General features: G+C 31.8%; 1 long non-coding RNA gene across 1 annotated transcript; it reads left to right on the top strand.

The window, feature by feature from the left end:
- The first annotated feature begins 3254 nt into the window (after positions 1-3254).
- On the top strand, positions 3255-8387 carry LOC128554663 (uncharacterized). The gene is made up of 4 exons (XR_008369661.1): positions 3255-3607; positions 4002-4105; positions 5788-5855; positions 6975-8387. It is a non-coding gene; the product is annotated as an uncharacterized LOC128554663 (long non-coding RNA).
- The last annotated feature ends 868 nt before the right edge of the window (positions 8388-9255 follow it).

Here is a 9255-nt window from a genome sequence, read left to right as displayed (position 1 = left end):
GCATTTTGCATTTATAGTTATCGGAAAGGCTCGAACATTCTCGTATATTTCCGTCAATTCTTACGGAATTTAAGCTCCTTAACGGTAAAGACTGATTACTTCTCACCCGCTAAACTGCACACATGTACGGATTTATAAATTAGCGGACGCTCCATAATATGATTTTGTTTACAACCAATAGTCAATTTTAAACAGCTTGAGGATCGAAATTTAAAATTTATTTCAAAAAGAAGAATTTCGAGTTTGCATCGAATTTGGATCTTGCTCGAAGCTCGCAACTGAAATGTTCAGTATTTTATTCGAGCCAGCATTAAACATCGAGTCTGTTGAAAATGGAAATCTTAAGGAACTGATTTCGAGCTTGAATTAAATTTCGAGAGTGTAAGAAGAAAAAAGACCGTTAAAAGTTTCAAACGTTGAAATTTGAGGCGGCATATTTTGGGCAAGTTAGAAGTAGAAGATCGAAATTCAAATTTTCGAAAGGATGACGTTGAATTTTGCTTAGATTGAATTTCGCACCAACTCGGAAAACGAAATTCAAATCAAAAGAAACCATCGAATTTCGAGGCAGAATTGAAAATAGAGCCAGCAGGAAGATCGAAATTCAAGTATTTTGAGGGGAGCAGTGGTCTAGTGGATAATGTGTCGGCCGTTCAACCCAGGGGTCGTGGGTTCGAGCCCCATTGGGGTCACGATCATGACTTCTCATATGACATCAGTACTGGTTTTTCCAGGAAGTTAACTCGAGAGTGGTTACAATAAGCTTGAAGCTTTCATCACAATCGGGCTCAAACAAATAGTTTAAACTAAACTAGATATTTTGAGCTAGCATGAATTTCTAGTCAATCGGCATTTTAAAGAAAATTTAAATTGCGATCTTTAAACTGGCTCTTAATTCAATACCTGCTCGATATTCAGATTGGAAATTTGACTTTGATTTTCGAAATTGTTCGACATTCAGTGCTAGATTTTCGAAACGTCGAGCGAGCTCGCAAATAAAATTAATGCAAGATCGAAATCCAGCTGTTTCAAATTCAGTCCCAGTTTTAAATTCGATTGCTTTGAAAATTTGAGCAGGCTTGAAATATAATACCGGGAATAATCCATTAAGATTTTTAAAAACTTGAATTTCAATATATCAGATCTTGCATGACTTTTTATCTTTGAATTATGATCTTGAGCGGATCGCAGTTTCAGTATTATACTGAAATTCAGCTTTTCAAAATTTGAAGTACGATTTTCGAGCTGGCTCGACACTGATATTGCTTGCTCGATATCTGACTTTAAAAAAAATCACGACATAACAATAAATGTGCAATTATTTGATTACACAAAAAACTATTTAAAACCTTTATTTCATAATCATGATCAACCAACAAAGTATTATAAAAGCGAGCTTCCATCTGATTGTAAGATAGTAGAAATTATTTTTGCAAAGTGATTTATAATAATGTGTTTGTTGAGAATACCGTTATACAGGTATTCTGATTAATCCACCAAATACCATTTAGGTTCCGATTAGTTCCAATTTATTTGCAATCACTGTAAATTAGACTTGGCAATATTGTGTAACGGTACATTGGCGAAGAAGGGATTACTTGTTAGACATCGGCTTAAAATACGGAGTAGGCCGTAAACTACCGAACAGTATCGACAGCAGACTTATTATAGGCATTTAACTAGAGCATTTTATTTTCAAGGGAAATAATTGTGGTCTGACTGTATTATTTTGAAAATCACAGTTGAGAATTTTTTATGTGTGCACCGGTACAGTTTTGCGGGGAAGCGAAAGTTGCCATGGAATTTTGTCTTCTTCTAAAAACAAGGTAAGTTGACAGTTTTTGTTTAAATATATATCTGATAGCTGACACATAGGATTTTTTGAAAATGAAGAGAAACAGAGGGAATTCTGTAAATTTCTTCTTATATGCAAATGAGCTGAAAATGTATTGAAATGACTAGATCAGAAGTTTATGCCTTTCCAGTAAGTTTTTCCCTACCTTTGACGATAGTTATTAAAAAGTATAGATATCAACCTCTTTGCTGATATTAGTACCTAAAATTTTCAGCCTGTGAATAGCTGTGGAAATTTGGGACTTCCTTTTTTTGAAGATATAAATAGATCTAAGCTATATTTAGACTAAAGTTTTTTTCAGTATAACAGCATGTAGAGAACCCTTACATACAGTCAAATATTCTTGATATTGCAAGGAAATATAATGCATTTTTCAAGTGCTTGCTGTTTCTTATGTTGTGCATACTTGATATAGGTCATTGTCAATGTCAACTATCATTATACTGACATTTGAAGTTGTTGTTTTTTTCTAAATTACCTCCCTTATATATGCATTTTTCTTCATTCATTTTATTGATAATTACTTCCCTTTATGTTTAGCAAAAATTCTCAGATTGCATTTAATTAACTCCCTTTATTTAACATGAAAAATTCTCTTGTGTAATGATTATTTGTATATTTTACTTACAGTGCCTGATACATGTAGCATACATGTCAAGTTCTGTGGACAATTTTCCAGGAGATTTCAGTTGAAAATCCGGGATATTTGATGAAAATCCAGGAGATATTTTCGACGAGCATTTTTTAGGAAATTTTTGGTTGATTCTATAAAACTGTATAACAGATAAGATCTGATCAATGTTTTTAAGTGCTTAAGTTGCATTTTAAAACATTTTAATCTTAATCCTGTTGAATACGATTGATTCTGCCTTTGCGACGAGTGTAAATTGTCCATGCAGTCTGATCATGATCTGCACTGTTTGCCATATATCAGTATCTTTTTTGTAAGCACCCTTAGCTTTTAACAGTTACCAGTACTGTCCAAAATGGAAGATTGGAAAAGTTCATTTTAGAAATTCTGCAATGTAAACAAAAAATTATATATAGATTTATAGTAACTTTATTCAGTTATTACAGTATGGTTTGAGCAGAGGAATTGGAATTTGGATGAAATTTTATACTGGCGAGTTTCTTTAATGTGAATAATCTGCAGGGTTTTTTTTACATTCTTAGATTTTTTGCAAATGAACAGAAGCTAACATTGAATGGAAATAAATCTATTTCACCCTTTTGAATCTATACTGAAAAATACTTTTTTCTCATCAAAATGAAATTGAAAATCATAGCTGTTGAAAGAATGTTATAACCTATCTCTAGTTGTTTTCTCCATCAGTGGTAATGATTGCCATCAATCCAATAAAGGATTATCTTCAATAAGCAAGTTCCTGTCTTATCATCATATTACGGTATGTCAGTATCAGCAATCGCCAATTAACACAATCTAAAAATAGCACAGTACACACCTGTTTGCAGAATGTCATCAGTGCGTGACCTTGTTAAACTCTTATCAATATACCAGTAGAGTGATAAATTACGTCAGGCACAGTGTGTAATTAGGGATTAAGTTTGATATAGGAAACCATTAGCTTGGAATTTTGGATTTCCGGGAGAAATAATTGATTTCCGTATGTCCGGGAAATGGACAAAAAATCCGTGAGACTCCCGGACGATCCGGGAAACTTGACATGTATGATGTAGTTGCAGTCTGTCTTTGGAAGCTGTAGAAATAACAAGAAAGAGGCTGACATAGTGGTATAGTTTGTTATATATGAAGTTTATTGATGGCATTCATGTCATGATGATATCATTAAAGTACAACATACATTGATTTTCTGACAGGCATGTGTTATACATTTGAACTGAGACTGTTTTATAATCAGGTTCATGATACATTTTTTAATATACATTGTATACAATAGTTGCATTTTTTTCAATATTAATTGCAGCTTTATAAATTAGAACACTTCAGGTTCATGTTTGATATAGTTTATTAATGATTATAATTTTAATCATACAATGAGTTATGAGATATATTATTAATTTTAATATATTTAGATTAATAAATGTAAAAAGTCTGTATTAAATGCATAGGTCATCTTTTGTACAAAAATAAAGGAAAAAAATGTTGTATAATTTTCATTTTCAGTTTTGGTAGGGAAAAGTTGTTTGAGTATGTACATGTACAGTTGTTTGACCTGTCTTACCCTGTGGCAGTCCAAGAAGATGTTACCATTATGAAAAATGCAGGAGGTATTATGCTTTTGTATGTTAAACAAAGGTCTCAAAGCATTTATATGCTGTATGGCTACATTCTTGCTCCTGAAATAACTGTACAAGACAGCTATAAGACTGACATTCCTGACAAGATGTGAACCTTCTGGACTTTCCCAGTAAACATTTGACGTCGGTTAGACGTCGTATGGACGTCGGACCCCGACGTCGGATTAACGTTGGATTTTGGTTGGATTTGCAAACCGTTTAGACGTCGCAATCCCGACGTTGGCTAGACGTCGCAATCCGACCATTTTCCAACCTAAATCTAACCACTTTTCAACCAAAATCTGACCAAATTTTCAACGTTTTATGCAATCAAACACGTAATCAACACCTGCATTATTTTATCATCTTTATTTCATATTATGGCGATCTAAGTCTGATATAATAAATCCAAAAAGTAATCCAGTAATTGAAACTTTCAAGTTTAGTCATTTTCCCATGATTCTTCACCTCCGCTAAAATTTCTATCTGAAATATATAAAATTTGACAGTTTCATCATTTCATAAAAGTCGAAAACTTATACAAGTATGCTAGTGTTATTACTAAGAACATAATTACTACGTGCAAAACAAACATGTAATATTTTAAATTCTATAAAAGATCTTCCATAACTTCGTAAAATGTAACGAAATTTTGTGTTAAACGCAATTACTTTTTAAACTAACAAACATAATGCATCAGTCTTTGAAAAAATATGGAGCATTAATGAATATAACTATTAAAATAAGTATAATATTTAAAAATCTGTTACTCACGTTGCCGATCCCTTTGTGTAAAGTATTTATAAACTTGTTCCATCTTATCCCAATAAATATCAAATTACAGGAAGACTGTGTAAACCGATGCAGGCTTATCTCGCGAATGACTAACAGACAACATGTGTAGAAGAAGATTCTTAGGTGAATTAAGAATAATTTATACATGTATATAAAATGCATTTCTTTTTCGTGAACATTTTAAAATTCGTGAAAAAATCCGTTTCCGAAAATAGAAAATTTCATGCGATATTGTAACATGATTTAATAATGTTTGATGTGCGAATGAACTATCATTTATAAGCGCATGTCCAGCCCTTTATGAAAACAAGTAAATATCTTTAAACTATACTAGTGAAATTATACAAGTTAGTTTTGTAGCAAAAATCATTTATTAGAATTTCTATCCAACCTAATCCCAACGTCTTCTAGACGTCTAAGTCTGACGTCTATTAGACGTCTTGAATATGACGTTGGTTAGACGTTGGATTTAGGTCGCCGACGTCGCGACCAAAATCCAACGTCTAACCAACGTCGGTACGACGTCAGGTGTTTACTGGGTTATGTCAGCCTGGCATAAACATTTCTTTCCTGTAGCTTTGTGTATCCCTCAATTTACTAAGTACATATCTCCATTAAAAATAATGATAATAGATATGGTTTAGTAATAAATGTGTGATAGCTTTGTAATGTCAACATTTCAAAAATAGAATGAACATGTACTTTGATAATAAATATTGAAATACAAATTTCAGTATATTGTATCAGTCAGCAAAAACATGAAGTACATTTGTATCTTTGTATTAAGATAATTAAAACAATTATATTCAAATGCTTTGACACTGATTTTATGTTGATTTCCTAGAATGTGTGTGAATTAATGTTTTACAATATTTCAGAACTTGAAGACAATTGTTAGTGCAGAAGGGACATAAAAGTTATGACAAAAGTAACAGATATAAATAAGGTAAACTATTGTGATAAAAAGACATGGCCAGTGCTGCACATCACAAAGGCAATATTTGAATTTAATTTTTTGTCACATGAGTTCTGTAAAGCTGATTTTGCAATATATATAAAATGATTAGGATTAATGTTTTTTACTGTGATCTTTTTTTCACATGATTTTGTCAAGACTGACAATTTGTTCATTGGAATAAGATAGTTAAAGGCGGCATTGTGTCACATAAAAATATGTCTGCATAGTTGCCTAACATTAAATGTCAAATTGTAAACAAGGAAATTCTAAATTTGGAAAATCCTTTGTTGTTTTTCTTCATTTAGCTCAGTTGAAGGAGATGAAGTTTGAAGCAATTTTCACAGTACAACCTCTCCAGAGTAGCTCACTCTGAAGCAAAAACCTCTCTATAACAACATCATGAGAATTTCCCTAAGCTGAAATATAACTATCAAATTTACTTCTCCAGAACAACAACCTCAAAATAACTAAAATATTTGTATATCCCACAGGGTGTTGCTACAGAGGTTGCATTGTACTTATAATATCTATGATTTCAAATGCTTTAAGAAAAACAACACTTTCAACAAGGGGAAAAGTGAACATATATTACCCATAAGGTGAAGTTTTGGCAGTTCTCAAGTTCATTGTTTTTGCATGCTATATAAAAACACTTTAGGTAGTTTATCATTATTACATCATATACTAATCAGAGGTTGAAGGTTGTTGTTGGAGCTTTTAGGTGAGATCATAGATGAACATCATCAGATTTATCTGTTTATTTTTTTCACCATTTTATTGAATATGTACATTGAATGTTATAAATTATGCAATCTTTTCAGACAGTCCTATTAAATAACTTGTCATTTAGTGGATCTAAGTATATGTAAAATTTAAATAAAGCAGCAAGCCAAGTAGCAACACAATCTTGCTGCTTAAAACAGGTAATTCCTTAGACAAGTTGAAATTAGACAAAATGTCAATTTGTAGAGTTACCTGACTTGCTGCTTGATAATATATTTCTAAGATTAGAATATCTGCAAATGTCTAAAATGATGTTATAATTGTTTTAAAAACTATCATGTTTTATTCTCTTTATGTAATAAAGTTTTAAATTTGTATTTCCAGAAGTGCTACAAGTGTGTTGTCATGTGAAATGGAATTTACCCCAACTGTGCTGCAAGATGTATATTCAAGTGCAAGACAGCCATGCACCAGCTGTAAACTGAGATGGACCCATATAATAAATATGTTGACTTTTCTATGTATTATCATCTGTACAGAATGTGTTCATGACAAGACTGTATACATATATTGTTAAATCATTTTTATTTCCATTATTGCATGCATGTAAGAAGCAAGCATTTAACAATTGCATTCATAGAAGTGTTAAAATGTGATCAATCTAATTTAAAGAAACACATTTAATTGGACTTTTTAAGTTTCATAGTATTTGTGGTGGAGACTGACCCAGTCATTCAGCAACTTATACTGTCTGTGTGTCATTTCTTGTATGTTATAGTTTTCTTAATAATACATTAACTGTCAAAGTTATGGTAAGATGAACTCATTCATCACTTGTAGATTAATGTTAAAGCAGTTCAACATTTTAACATAAGTTAACTAATATTCTATTTAACCACAGTTGTCACATATTTTCATATAAATATTTGTATAATACAGTCTAATCTAATCTACATATGATGTTCCACAATTTTTTAGTTATATTTTATGTTGATATTTTATGTTGTTTTCATGTCTCAACATATAATTACTATCATCAAAGAAACTTAAGTATTTTACAATTTGGTTGGTATAAATGGTTGTTTTGTTTATATATTTTATTTTTTTCCATCCAGGAGAATAAAGAAATGTACATTTCAAAATATCTCATCATTCTAGATAAGTACACTACATAATCAAGATAAAAGAAATAAAAACAAAATATGTTGGTGGAATTTTATTTTCAAAAATTTGATATACAGTCTTTGTAGTATTTACTTCTTTAGATATGTTGGACTGAAATGGGAATAACAACATACTTTAAATTTTTGTAGTCATAAGTTAATATGGGAATTATTAACTTAACTTAAAAAGATTTTATCTCACTGTTATGCCATCTGAGCTTTAATATTTTTCAACATTGTCATTGGCAACAAGGATCAAAATTATTTGTTGTGTATACCTTGCATTCATGTGTGATAAATGCTTTTATGGTATTCTTTAATATAATTTATGCTTTTCGTCTTACCATGGATTAAAAAAATATGAATTTATTTGTCTGAAAATTAAGGTAAAAATACTGACTGATTAAATTGCAATATAAGAAAGCTTATTTGAGATAAAGGGAGGTAATTCCATAAAAAAAATATGTAGAATGTAGATGATAAATGTAATGAAGGGAGGTAATAAAATATTGTGAAGTTATTAGTCTTCATTTCTTTGATGAGCTAATTAATTGTTTTACATTTTGGTTTATTAACTACAAGTATGACCTAACATGTGTACCTGTCCTGAAGGAAAATAAAATAGGTTGTTTGATGTCCTTGTACTGTTAAATTGTTCCTGTATTTGTTTACATTCCATGTCTGAATGAAATGAAGAAACAGACTTTAATGAGGGTATCCCGGGAAAATACCTAAGTTTATTTTTATATCAGCAAATTTGATGAGATAGTCATTCAGGAGTTGTCTATCCTATTTCCAAAAATGCTATGGGGACTAAATTTTTTGGAGTAAATATCTCTTTTAAAAAATAACACACAGCATTTTAATATTGTATATATATTATCTGATGCACTTAGCAATATATATTTGGAGTCAAAATGTTAAAAATTCCGGTTTTAATTTTTTAGTTACAATGTCTACTTATTATCGGCTTTTGTGGCGATTTTCGCGATGGGTCTAATTTTCCCGTATGTTTATCATCTACCCGAGTTTATCATCAGTACCATACGGTGTTCCGTTCGGACAATCGTGACATTTTATTTAATACTAAACCGCGATGCACGATGGTACGATGACGAAAACGCGATGGCGCGATGGCACGATGATGAAACAACGATGGTACGATGGTGAAAACGCGATGGCACGATGATCAAATCGCGATGGTACGATGGTGATGAAATATCGCGTTTTCATCATCCTACCATCGCGTTTCCACCATCGCACCATCGCGTTTTCATCATCGTACCATAGTGCCTTCGCGTTTTCACCATCGTACCATCGCGTTTTCATCATCGTGCTATTGCGTTATCATCATCGTACCATCGTGGTTTCACCATTGTACCATCGCGTTTTCATCATCGTGCTATTGCGTTATCATCATCGTACCATCGTGGTTTCACCATCGTACCATCGCGTTTTCACCATCGTACCATTGCCTTCCGGTTAGAAATGCATAGCCCCGT

This window comes from Mercenaria mercenaria, unplaced genomic scaffold (genome assembly GCF_021730395.1).
Source record: "Mercenaria mercenaria strain notata unplaced genomic scaffold, MADL_Memer_1 contig_609, whole genome shotgun sequence".
Lineage (NCBI taxonomy): Eukaryota > Metazoa > Mollusca > Bivalvia > Venerida > Veneridae > Mercenaria > Mercenaria mercenaria.
The sequence above is the reverse complement of the archived record's forward strand: the minus strand, read 5'-3'. Positions and strand labels throughout refer to the sequence as shown.